The following is an 18,670-nucleotide window of genomic DNA, read 5'->3' on the forward strand; positions in this document are numbered from 1 at the left end:
TGATTTTCCTTCTGAATTTTCCATATTTTCCAAAAATAACCTCCGTCCGTTTTTATCCCGTTTGGACTCCGTTTGATATGGATATTCTGCGAAACCAAAAACATGCAATAGACAGGAACTGGCACTGGGCACTGGATCAATATGTTAGTCCCAAAAATAATATAAAAAGTTGCCAAAAAGGATATGAAAGTTGAATAATATTGGCATGGAACAATCAAAAATTATAGATACGACGGAGACGTATCAGCATCCCCAAGCTTAATTCCTGCTCGTCCTCGAGTAGGTAAATGATAAAAAGATAATTTTTTATGTGGAATGCTACCTAGCATAATCTTGATCATATGTCTAATCATGGCATGAATATTAAGACACGAGTGATTCAAAGCAATAATCTATCTTTTGACATAAACAAAATAAAGAAAATAATCTATCTTTTTGAAATAACATAGCCAAAGAAAGCTCATCCCTACAAAATCACATAGTCTGGCTATGCTCCATCTTCACCACACAAAATATTTACATCATGCACAACCCCGATGACAAGCCAAGCAATTGTTTCATACTTTGACGTTTCTCAAACCTTTTCAACTTTCACGCAATACATGAGCGTGAGCCATGGACATAGCCTATAGGTGGAATAGAATATGATGGTGGGGGTTATGTGGAGAAGACAAAAAGAGAAAGTCTCACATCAACTAGGCGTATCAATGGGCTATGGAGATGCCCATTAATAGATATCAATGTGAGTGAGTAGGGATTGCCATGCAACAGATGCACTAGAGCTATAAGTGTATGAAAGCTCTAACTGAAACTAAGTGGGTGTGCATCCAACTTGCTTTCTCATGAAGACCTCGGGCATTTGAGGAAGCCCATCATCGGAATATACAAGCCAAGTTCTATAATGAAAATTCCCACTAGTATATGAAAGTGATAACTCAAGAGACTCTCTATATGAAGAACATGGTGCTACTTTGAAGCACAAGTGTGGAAAAAGGATAGTAGCATTGCCCCTTCTCTCTTTTTCTCTCATTTTTTTGTTTTCTTTTTGTTTTCTATTTTTTGGGCCTTCTCTTTTTTTGGCCTTTCTCTTTCTTTTTATTTTTTTATTATATTTTTTTATTTTTTCGTCCGGAGTCTCATCCCAACTTGTGGGGGAATCATAGTCTCCATCATCCTATCCTCACTGGGGCAATGCTCTAATAAGGATGATCATCACACTTTTATTTACTTACAACTCGATATTACAACTCAATGTCTAGAACAAACTATGACTCTATATGGATGCCTCCGGCGGTGTACCCGGATGTGCAATGATCTAGTGTAGCAATGACATCAAAAAAGGACAAGCCATGAAAACATCATGCTAGCTATCTTACGATCATGCAAAGCAATATGACAATGAATGCTCAAGTCATGTATATGATGATGATGGAAGATGCATGGCAATATATCTCGGAATGGCTATGGAAATGCCATGATAGGTAGGTATGGTGGCTGTTTTGAGGAAGGTATATGGTGGGTTTATGGTACCGGTGAAAGTTGCCCGGTACTAGAGAGACTAACAATGATGGAAGGGTGAGAGTGTGTATAATCCATGGACTCAACATTAGTCATAAAGAACTCACATACTTATTGCAAAAATCTATTAGTCATTGAAACAAAGTACTACGCGCATGCTCCTAGGGGGATAGATTGGTAGGAAAAGACCATCGCTCGTCCCCGACCGCCACTCATAAGGAAGACAATCAATAAATAAATCATGCTCCGACTTCGTTACATAACGGTTCACCATACGTGCATGCTACGGGAATCACAAACCTCAACACAAGTATTTCTACAATCCACAACTACCCACTAGCATGACTCTAATATCACCATCTTTATATCGCAAAACTATTGTAAGGAATCAAACATATCATATTCAGTGATCTACAAGTTTTATGTAGGATTTTATGACTAACCATGTGAATGACCAATTCCTGTCATCTCTCTAAATAGATATAAGTAAAGCAAGAGAGTTTAATTCTTTCTATAAAATATATGCCCACACTCTAACGAATATAAGTGAAGCAAAAGCATTCTCCAAATGGCGGTTGTCTATGTAAAGAGAAACAGGTAATCCAAACTTCAAATGATATAAGTGAAGCACATGAAGCATTCCATAAAGCCATACTCAAAAGATATAAGTGAAGTGCATAGAACATTCTATAAATCAGCCAAGGACTATCTCACACCAGCATGGTGCATAAAAGAAAATTAAAACTAAAGCAAAAGACACTCCAAGATTGCACATATCGCATGAACGAAACGAATCCGAAAACATACCGATATTTGTTGAAGAAAGAGGGGATGCCTCCCCAGCATCCCCAAGCTTAGACACTTGAGTATCCTTGAATATTTAATTGGGGTGCCTCGGGCATCCCCAAGCTTGAGCTCTTGCCTCTCTTCCTTCTTCTCACATCGAGACCTTCTCAATCATCGAACACTTCATCCACACAAAACTTCAACAGAAAACTCGGTAAGATCCGTTAGTATAATAAAGCAAATCACTACTCCAAGTACTATTGCAAACCAATTCATATTTTGTTTTTGCATTGTTTCTACTGTAATATAACTTTTTCATGGCTTAATCCACTGATATGAATTGATAGTTTCATCAAAACAAGCAAACTATGCATCAAAAACAGAATCTGTCTAAAACAGAACAGTCTGTAGCAATATGAACATTCACCATACTTATGATACTTGAAAAATTCTACCAAAATTAGGAAAATAAACAATTTGTATAGGAAGACAGTGCAAAAAGAATCATAACCATTTGACGTTCCAGCTAAAAATGTAAAATCGCGCACTACAGCCAAAGTTTCTGTCCTGCACCGTACAAACCATCAAGCAAATGTAAACATCCTAAAGGCAAACCTTGGCACATTATTTTTATAATACAATGGAATTGTACAAGGGGATAATTATTTTTGTTGAAAAGTTTCTGTAATCAAGATTCACAAAGTTTCCGTGAGCATGAACAAAGTTCAAGGCTAGCTCCCACATCAACAATGCTCGTCTTTCTCACTTTCGCTTTTCTTTTTGAAAAAGTTTTGGGTTCCCCTCTTTATTATTGTTGTTTTTAAACTATATGAAAGCACTCAACAGAAATAAATGACTATCTAAAACTTCCAGGTTGTCTCCCTGGCAGCTCTTTCTTTAAAGCCATTAAGCTAGGCATATAGTGCTCAAGTAGTGAATCCACCCGGATCCCAAGGTATATCAAAGCCAATTTTAATTAGCAATGATTTGTAATTTAATAGTGAGAACAAAGTAACATATATCATATAATGACAAAGTCTAACTCTCTTCCTATGCATCGGCATGTCATAAAAGAACAATTCATGCACACAAATTAAAGGCCAATGCATAGTATAAACAGTTTCTTGCAATTTTGTCATGTGGGAAACATAGAGAGGTGGTGATATAGTTCCTCTCTCATAATAATTGCAAGTAGGAGCAGCAAGCACATGCATATTATATCTATTAAAATCATCATGTGCAACGGTAAAAGGAAACCCATCAATGTAATCCTTAATAAGTGCAAACTTCTCCGATATAGTGTAGTTTGGAGAATTCAAAAAGATAATAGGACTATCATGCGTGGGTGCAATAGCAACAATTTCATGTTTAACATAAGGAACTATAACAAGTTCATCTCCATAAGCATCATTCATATTGGCATCTTGGCCACAAGCATAGCAAGCATCGTCAAAAAGGGATATTTCAAAAGAATCATAGGGATCATAAAAGTCATCATAGCAATCATCCTTCGGTAAGCACGAAGGGGAATTAAACAATGTATGAGTTGAAGAGTTACTCTCATTAGAAGGTGGGCACGGGTGATCAATCCGCTCTTCCTCCTTTTGTTCTTCGCTCTCCTCATCATCTTTTTCATCCAATGAGCTCACAGTTTCATCAATTTCTTCTTCCATAGATTCCTGCAAAATATTAGTCTCTTCTTGGACAGCGGATACTTTCTTAATAAGTGCATTAATTTCATAATTTTATTCATAATTCTCATAGAAATATTTGAGGATAGCTAAATTTTCAGATCTATAACAAGTATCATCAATATCATCAAACTCTTTAAACATAGATTCAATTTCATAAGCACCCATAAAAGCAACAAATTCTTCTATTTGTTCCACATCATAGTAATCATATATACCTCTAGAATAAGAAGCCAAGGTTTCATTATCATTAAATTTGCATGAAAAGGAGAGGTGTGGAGAATTCATCCTAGAGCAACAAGTATAATCATATTCCGAGCATAGTTGTCTAGCATACCACTTCAATATATGAATTTGATCCCATAATAGTTTCCCTTTTTGTGTTAAGCGATAATCCCTAAAGTATTCATGTTGATCCAACGTTACTCCCATTACATAATTGAATGGGGTTTTCTCAGGATTATTAAAGTAGTACATGATATCTTTCACATAACCAGCATCGAGGGTTTTAGGAGGTTCCCCATCTCCATGAGCAGCAAGTACACCAAATTTTTTTGGTATTTCGTGTTTCATATCCATAACTAAAGATAAAGAGCAACTAAGAACAACAAATAAAAATTACTTAGTGATAAAGCAAACAAGCACACACGAGAATATTCACCCCACGCTATTGCTCCCTGACAACGGCGCTAGAAAAAGGTCTTGATAACCCACAAGTATAGGGGATCGCAACAGTTTTCGATAAGTAAGAGTGTCGAACCCAACGAGGAGCTAAAGGTAGAACAAATATTCCCTCAAGTTCTATCGACCACCGATACAACTCTACGCACGCTTGACGTTCTCTTTACCTAGAACAAGTATGAAACTAGAAGTACTTTGTAGGTGTTGTTGGATAGGTTTGCAAGATAATAAAGAGTACGTAAATAAAAAGTAGGGGTTGTTTAGATAAAGAAACAATAAAGTAAATATAGCGAGTGTGGAAAATTGGTGGTAGGAGTTGCGAAATTGTCCCTAAGCAATTGACTACTTTACTAGACCGATAGCAAGTATTATGTGGGAGAGGCCACTGCTAGCATGTCATCCCTTACATGGAATTCTATGCACTTATGATTTGAACTATTAGCAAGCATCCGCAACTACTAATGTTCATTAAGGTAAAACCCAACCATAGCATTAAGATATATTGGTCCCCCTTCAATCCCGTATGCATCAATTTGTATGCTAGGTTGAAGCTTCTGTCACTCTTGCCCTCCAATACATAGTCCTATCAACATACAACTAACCCTATGGTGTGATCCACGTGCGCAATCATATGATGGGCACCAAAGGACATAAACATAACCACAAGCAAATTAAATCAATCATAGCAATTCATCAACCACCGATAGGACAACGAAAATCTACTCAGACATCGTAGGATGGCAACACATCAGTGGATAATAATATGAAGCATAAAGCACCATGTTCAAGTAGAGGGTACAGCGGGTTGCGGGAGAGTGGACCGCTGTAGATAGAGGGGGGAAGGTGATGGAGATGTTGGTGAAGATGGCGGAGGTGTTGGTGTAGATCGCGGTGAAGATGATGATGGCCACGGCAGTGTTCCGGCGCCACTGGAAGAGAAGGGGAGAGGGGGGCCCTTCGTCTTCTTCTTCCTTGACCTCCTCCCTAGATGGGAGAAGGGTTTCCCCTCTGGTCCTTGGCCTCCATGGCATGGGAGGGGCGAGAGACCCTCCGAGATTGGATCTGTCTCTCTGTCTCTCTCTGTTTCTGCGTTCTGTTCTGGCTGTGTTTCACCATTTCATATATATATGGAGATCCGTAACTCCGATTGGCCTGAAAGCTTCGCCGTGATTTTTTTCCGAATATTAGCTTTCTTGCGGCAAAAGAAGAGCGTCAACCGCCTTACGGTGGGCTCACGAGGGTAGGGGCGCGCCCTAAGGGGGGCGTGCCCCCTGCCTCGTGACCACCTCGGGCACTGGTTCGCGTTGATTTTCCTTCTGAATTTTCCATATTTTCCAAAAATAACCTCCGTCCGTTTTTATCCCGTTTGGACTCCGTTTGATATGGATATTCTGCGAAACCAAAAACATGCAATAGACAGGAACTGGCACTGGGCACTGGATCAATATGTTAGTCCCAAAAATAATATAAATAGTTGCCAAAAAGTATATCAAAGTTGAATAATATTGGCATGGAACAGTCAAAAATTATAGATACGACGGAGACGTATCATCAGTTATCGGCTTTCTCTACTGAGGTGCTCATCCGGATGAACCAGGGCACAATCGCAGTAGTTCTCCTGGTGCCGCCTTAGCCGATAGAGCGGGACATAAGGCAGCAAAACACAGGAGCCGGGCAAACCCAACATTTGACCAAAGACATGATTCACAGGTGATGCATATAAGGCCAAACTCGCGATGCCGAACACTCCCTAAGGTATTCGGTCTTTACGGTGTAAACCGGGCCTAAACATTGCCCTTTGTAATAAGCCCCTGGTGTCCAGGTACGTGCAATATTCTGACGTGGCCACATGCCAATACGTCAGCATCCTTCTCAATTGTACTGAGAATCTGAGGGATGTGTATCAACAAGAGACAGTAAAAAAGGTTTACGCAGGGTCTTAATCTAAAAACAATCCTTCGAACAGGTCCCTGCTGCACATCTGCGCCTGTGTCTCCGTTGTGCCGTATTCTGGACGGGTGTAGCACAATGGTCATCTGAAAAAGGAAGGAACTTAATCGAAAAGGTGTCATGCAAAAGGCAAGTTATACTAAATAAACAATATATAGTTCGAAATGAATAAAGTTGAACCTGATTGCCACTTGTGCGCGCGCGTTGAGCCCCTTGTATTATAATAGGGGTATAGCCATCAAACCTGTATCAATTACATATAGCTGTACCGGACTCGTCCAACCGTGTCCGTGGTCTTAACGACCTGTCAGATGCTTTTTAGTTAGTGAGGCCGTTTAGTGCGGCAGCCACACGGTCTTCTGTGCGCAAGGAGCGCTCAATATTTCCATTTACTGTAATGATGTCGCGTGGACCGGGCATCTTAAGCATGAGGGAAGCGTAATGCGGTATTGCGTTAAAGCGAGCGAAAGCTTCGCGTTCGAGTAGTGCTTGATAGCCACTTTCGAACGGAGCGATGTGGAAGGTTAAATTTTCGCTGCGGAAATTATCGGGGAAGCCAAATATAACCTCTAGTAGCAGGGAGCCCGTGCAATGGGCTTCTAGGCCTGGCATTACTCCTTTAAAGGTAGTGTTCTATGGCTAATTTTTGCTGGGTCTATCCCTATGTTGCGTACTGTGTCCTGATATAACAGGTTTAAACTGTTGCCGCCGTCCATCAGAACTCGTGTGAAGTGGTATCCGTCAATTATTGGGTCTAATACCAAGGCAGCCCATCCTGCACGCCGGACACTTGCTGAGTAATCCCGATGGTCAAAAGTGGTCGGTTGGGACGACCAGTGGCAGAACTCCACGGTGATAGGCCCTGGGGCATGTGTCTCTGGGAGTGCCGCTTTGTTTCTCCCCTTTATTATGTATAACACGTTAACTGTTTTGACTTCTAGTGGGAATTTCTTCTGTTCCCCAATACTTTGCTTGCGAGGCTCATCCTCGTCTTCGCTTGGTGTATCCTGCCCCTTATGTTCGGCTTGAGCTTGTCGGACTGCTTGAAGAGCCAACATTCTCTATGGGTATGATTTGCAGGTTTGTCGGGGGTACTATGGATCTGACATATTTGGTCCAGAATCTTGTTTAGGCTGGACAGTTCGTCTCTGTTGCCTTTGGAGGGCGGCTTTTGCTGACCTGGCCGAGAGCTTCTGAATCCGGCGTTTACCGCCATGCTCTTCGGGCTGTCTTCTTTATTCCAGTGCTTGTTTTTGCTGCGTCGTGATTTCCCGTTCCCGTCCCTAACTTCGGATGTACTTGGGTCGCTGGTGCTGCATCAGGCTAACCAGCTGTCCTCGCCCTCAGCGTTTCTTGGCCGAGGTGTCTGGCGAGCCATTCGTCTCGAACGCTGTGCTTGAAAGCTGCTAAGGCTTCGGCGTCTGGACAGTCAACTATTTGGTTCTTCTTAGTGAGGAACCTGTTCCAAAGCTTTCGGGCTGACTCTTCGGGCTGTTGAGTTATATGACTTAAATCGTCTGCATCTGGTGGTCGGACATAGGTCCCTTGAAAATTTGCCCGAAAGGCGTCTTCGAGCTCTTCCCAGCTTCCAATGGAGTTCTCGGGGAGGCTTTTAAGCCAGTGCCGGGCTGGCCCTTTGAGCTTGAGGGGTAAGTACTTGATGGCGTGGAGATCGTCTCCTCGATCCATGTGGATATGGAGGATATAGTCCTCAATCCAGACCCCAGGGTCTGTTGTTCCGTCGTACGCCTCTATGTTTACGGGTTTGAATCCCTCTGGAAATCCATGGTCCGGCACCTCGTCGGTGAAACATAGGGGGTGTGCGGCACCCCTGTATTTGGGTGTACTGTGGTGTTCGGATGTTTGTTGTGTTGTATTGCATACTGGAGCACGCTTGCGTGGCCCGTATATGGATCTGGTTGCGCCGTCCTTTTGATGTGAGCCCTCGCGTGGATCGCGTACTGGCTTATGTGCGGCGTCGTTTGCCGCTCTATATTGGCCACAAGGTCGTCTATCCGACCGGATGACCGTTTTGTTTTCTAATTGCGGGGGATCTAAGGCCTCCTCGTCGAATTCAGGTAGCAATTTTTGCTTCGGGTAGCTCCTTGTGTGGCGATTACCACCGTACTTTGCTGCAGTGTTGAGTACTTCACTCCATCTAATTCTGAGTGTGTCTTGCACAGCCCTAAGCCTTTGCTTCTGCTTTTTCAGACTCCTCGCAGTGGCAACAAGCCTTTTATGGGCATTATGTTGCTCCGGGCGCCTGTCCGGTGTGATGTCGTCCGGATTGTTATCTTCGACGGAGTCGGATTGTTCGGTTTGATTCTCCGTGTCGCCCTGGTCGGGCGGTGGTTCACCCTGCTCTATCGCTGGGTCTATATGACCTTTGTACCTGCCGAGGCGGGATTTGGAGCGGCGCTTATGCCACCGCTTTGACTGCTTCTCAAGGGAACAACCCTTCGTTGTGTCCTTCCGTTCCTCGTCGTTGTTTTCTTTGGGTGTGTCCACCATGTATACATCGTATGATGAAGTGGGCGTCCAGTGCCATGTGGGCAGCGGTTCCTGTTCATCTCCTACATCGTCGTCCATGCCGTTGATGTCTTTCGAGTCGAAGTCAAGCATGTCGGTCAAATCGTCGACAGTGGCTACTAAGTGGGTGGTGGGTGGGCGGCGAGCTTCTTCGTCATCCGCATCCCAATCTTGCCGAACATAGTTCGGACCGGACTCTCCTGACAGGGACAGAGACCTTAATGAGTTCAGTATGTCGCCGAAGGGCGAGTGCTGAAAAATATCCGCGGAGGTAAACTCCATGATCGGCGCCCACTTGGATTCGATAGGTACGGGCGCAGGTGGTTCGGAGTCCGTGGCCGGGGAAGGATCCGGCAGTCTGGCATCACGGCTCTCGTGAAGGGTAAGGTCGATATTCGACTCGATCGCCGCTGAGGATACGGCCTCCGTGGCGGGGTCTATCCACCCGTCCATGGATGGCGCAACTGGTTCCGAATTGAGGGTCGGAGCGGTTGCCGGTGTGATCTCCTGAACACTGTCCGATGGCAGAGCTAAATCATGCTCATCATGACCGTGTGGCGCACAAGGCAGGGGCGTAACTCTTGATCTGCTCCAGATCGCCAAGCGAGTTGGCCCGCAGTGCGAAGCTGCCGAACACAAAGATCTGTCCGGGGAGAAAAGTCTCACCCTGGACTGCATCGCTATCGATGATCAAAGGAGCCATCAAGCCTAACGGCGACAACACAGAGGAACTCTCAATGAAAGCACCAATGTCGGTGTCAAAACCAGCGGATCTCGGGTAGGGGGTCCCGAACTATGCGTCTAAGGTGGATGGTAACAGGAGGCAGGGGACACGATGTTTTACCCAGGTTCGGGCCCTCTTGATGGAGGTAAAACCCTACGTCTTGCTTGATTATTCTTGATAATATGAGTAGTACAAGAGTACCATGAGATCAGAGAGGCTAAACCCTAGAAGCTAGCCTATGGTATGATTGTCTGTTGTCCTACGGACTAAAACCCTCCGACTTATATAGACACCGGAGGGGGCTAGGGTTACACAAGGTCGGTTACAAAGGAGGAGATATACATATCCGTATTGCCTAGCTTGCCTTCCACGCCAAGTAGAGTCCCATCCGGACACGGGACGAAGTCTTCAATCTTGTTTCTTCATAGTCCAACAATCGGGCCAAAGGATATAGTCCGGTCGTCCGAAGACCCCCTTATCCAGGACTCCCTCAACGATTGTACAAGGGTTTACTGGTTCGTCTGCCATCGCCGGAGAATAACAACAGGTGTGGATGAGTAGAGGGATGGCTAGGCCAGTGATGGGAGTAGAGTGGGCGGTGAGGCCTGCGCGGCAGCACAGCTGGCCGCGGGGAGGTGTTGGAAATATTCCCTAGAGGCAATAATAAAAGGATTATTGTTATATTTCCTTGTTCATGATGATTGTCTTTTATTCATGCTATAATTGTGTTATCTGGAAATCGTAATACATGTGTGAATACATAGACACCAACATGTCCCTAGTAAGGCTCCAGTTGACTAGCTCATTGATCAACAGATAGTCATGGTTTCCTGACTATGGACATTGGATGTCATTGATAACGAGATCACATCATTAGGAGAATGATGTGATGGACAAGACCCAATTCTAAACATAGCACAAGATCGTATAGTTCGTTTGCTAGAGTTTTTCCAATGTCAAGTATCTTTTCCTTAGACCATGAGATCGTTTAACTCCCGGATACCGTAGGAGTGCTTTGGGTGTACCAAACGTCACAACGTAACTGGGTGACTATAAAGGTATACTACGGGTATCTCCGAAAGTGTCTGTTGGGTTGACACGGATCAAGACTGGGATTTGTCACTCCATATGACGGAGAGGTATCTCTGGGCCCACTCGGTAATGCATCACAATAATGAGCTCAAAGTGACCAAGTGTCTGGTCATGGGATCATGCATTACGGTACGAGTAAAGTGACTTGCCAGTAACGAGATTGAACGAGGTATTGGGATACCGACGATCGAATCTCGGGCAAGTAACATACCGATTGACAAAGGGAATTGTATACGGGGTTGCTTGAATCCTCGACATCGTGGTTCATCCGATGAGATCATCGAGGAGCATGTGGGAGCCAACATGGGTATCCAGATCCCGCTGTTGGTTATTGACCGGAGAGTCGCCTCGGTCATGTCTACATGTCTCCCGAACCCGTAGGGTCTACACACTTAAGGTTCGGTGACGCTAGGGTTGTAGAGATATGAGTATGCAGTAACCCGAAAGTTGTTCGGAGTCCCGGATGAGATCCCGAACGTCACGAGGAGTTCCAGAATGGTCCGGAGGTGAAGAATTATATATAGGAAGTGCAGTTTCGGCCATCGGGAGAGTTTCGGGGGTCAACGGTATTGTACCGGGACCACCGGAAGGGTCCCGGGGGTCCACCGGGTGGGGCCACCCATCCCGGAGGGCCCCATGGGCTGAAGTGGGGAGGGAACCAGCCCATAGTGGGCTGGTGCACCCCCCCCCTTGGGCCCCCCATGCGCCTAGGGTTGGGAACCCTAGGGGAGGGGGCGCCTCCACTTGCCTTGGGGGGCACTCCACCCCCTTGGTCGCCGCCCTCCCTAGGAGATCCCATCTCCTAGGGCCGGCGCACCCCCTAGGGGGCCTATATAAAGGGGGGAGGGAGGGCAGCCGCACCCCTGAAGCCTTGGCGCCTCCCTCTCCCCTGCTACACCTCTCCCTCTCGCAGAAGCTCGACGAAGCCCTGCTGCGGTGACTGCTGCATCCACCACCACGCCGTCGTGCTGCTGGCTCTTCATCAACCTCTCCTTCCCCCTTGCTGGATCAAGAAGGAGGAGACATCACGCTGACCGTACGTGTGTTGAACGCGGAGGTGCCGTCCGTTCGGCGCTAGGATCTCCGGTGATTTGGATCACGACGAGTACGACTCCCTCATCCCCGTTCTTTGAACGCTTCCGGTCGCGATCTACAAAGGTATGTAGATGCATCCGTTCACTCGTTGCTAGATGAACTCATAGATGGATCTTGGTGAAAACGTAGGAAAATTTATTATTTTCTGCAACGTTCCCCAACAGTGGTATCAGAGCTAGGTCTATGCGTAGTTCTCTTTGCACGAGTAGAACACAATTTGTTGTGGGCGTAGATGTTGTCAACTTTCTTGCCGCTACTAGTCTTATTTTGCTTCAACGGTATTATGGGATGAAGTGGCCCGGACCAACCTTACACGTACGCTTACGTGAGACCGGTTCCACCGACTGACATGCACTAGTTGCATAAGGTGGCTAGCGGGTGTCTGTCTCTCCCACTTTAGTTGGAGCGGATTCGACGAAAAGGGTCCTTATGAAGGGTAAATAGAAGTTGACAAATCACGTTGTGGCTTTAACGTAGGTAAGAAAACGTTCTTGCTAGAACCCTCTTGCAGCCACGTAAAACTTGCAACAACAATTAGAGGACGTCTAACTTGTTTTTGCAGCAAGTGTTTTGTGATGTGATATGGCCAAAGTTTTGATGAATGATGAATGATATATGTGATGTATGAGATCATGTTCTTGTAATAGGAATCACGACTTGCATGTCGATGAGTATGACAACCGGCAGGAGCCATAGGAGTTGTCTTTATTTTTTGTATGACCTGCGTGTCATTGAGAAACGCCATGTAAATTACTTTACTTTATTGCTAAACGTGTTAGCCATAGTAGTAGAAGTAATAGTGGGCGAGCAACTTCATGGAGACACGATGATGGAGATCATGATGATGGAGATCATGGTGTCATGCCGGTGACAAGATGATCATGGAGCCCCAAGATGGAGATCACAGGAGCTATATGATATTGGCCATATCATGTCACTATTATTTGATTGCATGAGATGTTTATCATGTTTTTGCATCTTGTTTACTTAGAACGACGGTAGTAAATAAGATGATCCCTCATAATAATTTCAAGAAAGTGTTCCCCCTAACTGTGCACCGTTGCGACAGTTCGTTATTTCGAAGCACCACGTGATGATCGGGTGTGATAGATTCCAACATTCACATACAACGGGTGTAAGACAGATTTACACATGCAAACACTTAGGTTGACTTGACGAGGCTAGCATGTACAGACATGGCCTCGGAACACGGAAGACCGAAAGGTCGAGCATGAGTCGTATAGAAGATACGATCAACATGAAGATGTTCACCGATGTTGACTAGTCCGTCTCACGTGATGATCGGACACGGCCTAGTTAACTCGGATCATGTTATACTTAGATGACTGGAGGGATGTCTATCTGAGTGGGAGTTCATTGAATAATTTGATTACATGAACTTAATTATCATGAACTTAGTCTAAAATCTTTACAACATGTCGTGAAGATCAAATGGCCAACGTTGTCCTCAACCTCAACGCGTTCCTAGAGAAAACCAAGCTGAAAGATGATGGCAGAAACTATACAGACTGGGTCCGGAACCTGAGGATCATCCTCATAGCTGCCAAGAAAGATTATGTCCTACAAGCACCGCTAGGTGAAGCACCTGCTCTCCCTGCAGAACAAGACGTTATGAACGCTTGGCAGACACGTGCTGATGATTACTCCCTCGTTCAGTGCGGCATGCTTTACAGCTTAGAACCGGGGCTCCAAAAGCATTTTGAGAGACACGGAGCATATGAGATGTTCGAAGAGCTGAAAATGGTTTTTCAAGCTCATGCCTGGGTCGAGAGATATGAAGTCTCCGACAAGTTCTTCAGCTGTAAGATGGAGGAAAACAGTTCTGTCAGTGAGCACATACTCACTATGTCTGGGTTACATAATCGCTTGACTCAGCTGGGAGTTAATCTCCCGGATGACGTGGTCATTGACAGAATTCTTCAGTCGCTTCCACCGAGCTACAAGAGCTTTGTGATGAACTTCAATATGCAGGGGATGGAAAATACCATTCCTGAAGTATTTGCAATGCTGAAATCACCAGAGGTAGAAGTCAAAAAGGAACATCAAGTGTTGATGGTGAATAAAACCACTAAGTTCAAGAAAGGCAAGGGTAAGAAGAACTTCAAGAAGGACGGCAAGGGAGTTGCCGCGCCCGGTAAGCAAGCTGCCGGGAAGAAGAAGCCAAAGAATGGACCCAAGCCCGAGACTGAGTGTTTTTATTGCAAGGGAAGTGGTCACTGGAAGCGGAACTACCCCAAATACTTAGCGGACAAGAAGGCCGGCATCACGAAAGGTATATGTGATATACATGTAATTGACGTGTACCTTACCAGTACTCGTAGTAGCTCCTGGGTATTTGATACCGGTGCGGTTGCTCACATTTGTAACTCAAAGCAGGAGCTGTGGAATAAGCGGAGACTAGCGAAGGACGAGGTGACGATGCGCGTCAGGAATGGTTCCAAGGTCGATGTGATCGCCGTCGGCACGCTACCTCTACATTTACCTACGGGATTAGTTTTAAACCTCAATAATTGCTATTTAGTGCCAGCTTTGAGAATGAACATTGTATCAGGATCTCGTTTAATACGAGATGGCTACTCATTTAAATCCGAGAATAATGGTTGTTCTATTTATATGAGAGATATGTTTTATGGTCATGCTCCGATGGTGAATGGTTTATTCTTAATGAATCTCGAGCGTAATGCTACACATATTCATAGTGTGAATACCAAAAGATGTAGGGTTGATAATGATAGTCCCACATACTTGTGGCACTACCGCCTTGGTCACATAGGTGTCAAATGCATGAAGAAGCTCCATGCAGATGGACTTTTAGAGTCTCTTGATTATGAATCATTTGACACATGCGAACCATGCCTCATGGGTAAAATGACCAAGACTCCGTTCTCAGGAACAATGGAGCGAGCAACCAACTTGTTGGAAATCATACATACTGATGTGTGCGGTCCAATGAGTGTTGAGGCTCGCGGTGGCTATCGTTATGTTCTCACCCTCACTGATGACTTGAGTAGATATGGGTATGTCTATTTAATGAAACACAAGTCTGAGACCTTTGAAAAGTTCAAGGAATTTCAGAGTGAGGTTGAGAATCAACATGACAGGAAAATCAAGTTCTTGCGATCAGATCGTGGTGGGAATACTTGAGTCACGAATTTGGCACACACTTAAGAAAATGTGGAATAGTTTCACAACTCACGCCGCCTGGAACACCTCAGCGTAATGGTGTGTCCGAACGTCGTAATCGCACTCTATTAGATATGGTGCAATCTATGATGTCTCTTACCGATTTATCGCTATCATTTTGGGGCTATGCTTTAGAGACTGCCGCATTCACTTTAAATAGGGCTCCGTCGAAATCCGTTGAGACGACACCGTATGAATTATGGTTTGGGAAGAAACCTAAGCTGTCGTTTCTAAAAGTTTGGGGATGCGATGCTTATGTCAAGAAACTTCAACCTGAAAAGCTCGAACCCAAGTCGGAAAAATGCGTCTTCATAGGATACCCTAAAGAAACTATTGGGTATACCTTCTACCTCAGATCCGAAGGCAAGATCTTTGTTGCCAAGAATGGATCCTTTCTAGAGAAAGAGTTTCTCTCGAAAGAAGTAAGTGGGAGGAAAGTAGAACTTGATGAAGTATTACCTCTTGAACCGGAAAGTGGCGCAACTCAAGAAAATGTTCCTGAGGTGCCTGCACCGACTAGAGAGGAAGTTAATGATGATGATCATGAAACTTCAGATCAAGTTGCTACTGAACTTCGTAGGTCCACAAGGACACGTTCCGCACCAGAGTGGTACGGCAACCCTGTCATGGAAATCATGTTGTTAGACAACGGTGAACCTTCGAACTATGAAGAAGCGATGGCGGGCCCGGATTCCGACAAATGGCTGGAAGCCATGAAATCCGAGATAGGATCCATGTATGGAAAACGAAGTATGGACGTTGACTGACTTGCCCGATGATCGGCGAGCCATAGAAAATAAATGGATCTTTAAGAAGAAGACATACGCGGATGGTAATGTGACCATCTATAAAGCTAGGCTTGTCGCTAAGGGTTATCGACAAGTTCAAGGGGTTGACTACGATGAGACTTTCTCACCCGTAGCGAAGCTGAAGTCCGTCCGAATCATGTTAGCAATTGCCGCATTCTATGATTATGAGATATGGCAAATGGACGTCAAAACGGCATTCCTTAATGGTTTCCTTAAGGAAGAATTGTATATGATGCAGCCGGAAGGTTTTGTCGATCCTAAGAATGCTGACAAGGTGTGCAAGCTCCAACGCTCGATTTATGGGCTGGTGCAAGCATCTCAGAGTTGGAACATTCGCTTTGATGAGATGATCAAAGCATTTGGGTTTATGCAGACTTATGGAGAAGCCTGCGTTTACAAGAAAGTGAGTGGGAGCTCTGTAGCATTTCTCATATTATATGTAGATGACATACTTTTGATGGGAAATGATATAGAACTTTTGGACAGCATTAAGGCCTACTTGAATAAGAGTTTTTCAATGAAGGACCTTGGAGAAGCTGCTTATATATTAGGCATCAAGATCTATAGAGATAGATCAAGACGCCTCATAGGTCTTTCACAAAGCACATACCTTGATAAGATATTGAAGAAGTTCAATATGGATCAGTCTAAGAAGGGGTTCTTGCCTGTGTCGCAAGGTGTGAAATTGAGCTCAGCTCAATGTCCGACCACGGCAGAAGATATAGAAGAGATGACTGTCATCCCCTATGCCTCAGCCATAGGGTCTATTATGTATGCCATGCTGTGTACCAGGCCTGATGTAAACCTTGCCGTAAGTTTGGTAGGAAGGTACCAAAGTAATCCCGGCAAGGAACACTGGACAGCGGTCAAGAATATCCTGAAGTACCTGAAAAGGACTAAGGACATGTTTCTCGTTTATGGAGGTGACGAAGAGCTCGTCGTAAAGGGTTACGTCGATGCTAGCTTCGACACAGATCTGGATGACTCTAAGTCACAAACCGGATACGTGTATATTTTGAATGGTGGGGCAGTAAGCTGGTGCAGCTGCAAGCAGAGCGTCGTGGCGGGATCTACATGTGAAGCGGAGTACATGGCAGCCTCGGAGGCAGCGCATGAAGCAATTTGGGTGAAGGAGTTCATCACCGACCTAGGAGTCATACCCAATGCGTCGGGGCCGATCAAACTCTTCTGTGACAACACTGGAGCTATTGCACTTGCCAAGGAGCCCAGGTTTCACAAGAAGACCAGGCACATCAAGCGTCGCTTCAACTCCATTCGTGAAAATGTTCAAGATGGAGACATAGATATTTGTAAAGTACATACGGATCTGAATGTCGCAGATCCGTTGACTAAACCTCTCCCTAGGGCAAAACATGATCAACACCAGAACTCTATGGGTGTTCGATTCATCACAATGTAACTAGATTATTGACTCTAGTGCAAGTGGGAGACTGTTGGAAATATGCCCTAGAGGCAATAATAAAAGGATTATTATTATATTTCCTTGTTCATGATGATTGTGTTTTATTCATGCTATAATTGTGTTATCTGGAAATCGTAATACATGTGTGAATACATAGACACCAACATGTCCCTAGTAAGCCTCTAGTTGACTAGCTCGTTGACCAACAGATAGTCATGGTTTCCTGACTATGGACATTGGATGTCATTGATAACGAGATCACATCATTAGGAGAATGATGTGATGGACAAGACCCAATCCTAAACATAGCACAAGATCGTATAGTTCATTTGCTAGAGTTTTTCCAATGTCAAGTATCTTTTCCTTAGACCATGAGATCGTGTAACTCCCGGATACCGTAGGAGTGCTTTGGGTGTACCAAACGTCACAATGTAACTGGGTGACTATAAAGGTATACTACGGGTATCTCCGAAAGTGTCTGTTGGGTTGACACGGATCAAGACTGGGATTTGTCACTCCATATGACGGAGAGGTATCTCTGGGCCCACTCGGTAATGCATCACAATAATGAGCTCAAAGTGACCAAGTGTCTGGTCACGGGATCATGCATTACGGTACGAGTAAAGTGACTTGCCGGTAACGAGATTGAACGAGGTATTGGGATACCGACGATCGAATCTCGAGCAAGTAACGTACCGATTGACAAAGGGAATTGTATACGGGGTTGCTTGAATCCTCGACATCGTGGTTCATCCGATGAGATCATCGAGGAGCATGTGGGAGCCAACATGGGTTTCCAGATCCCGCTGTTGGTTATTGACCGGAGAGTCGTCTCGGTCATGTCTACATGTCTCCCAAACCCGTAGGGTCTACACACTTAAGGTTCGGTGATGCTAGGGTTGTAGAGATATGAGTATGCAGTAACTCGAAAGTTGTTCGGAGTCCCGGATGAGATCCCGGACGTCACGAGGAGTTCTAGAATGGTCCGGAGGTGAAGAATTATATATAGGAAGTGCAGTTTCGGCCATCGGGAGAGTTTTGGGGGTCAACGGTATTGTACTAGGACCACTGGAAGGGTCCCGGGGGTCCACCGGGTGGGGCCACCCATCCCGGAGGGCCCCATGGGCTGAAGTGGGGAGGGAACCAGCCCATAGTGGGCTGGTGCGCC

This window comes from Triticum urartu, chromosome 4, assembly GCF_003073215.2.
Source record: "Triticum urartu cultivar G1812 chromosome 4, Tu2.1, whole genome shotgun sequence".
NCBI lineage: Eukaryota > Viridiplantae > Streptophyta > Magnoliopsida > Poales > Poaceae > Triticum > Triticum urartu.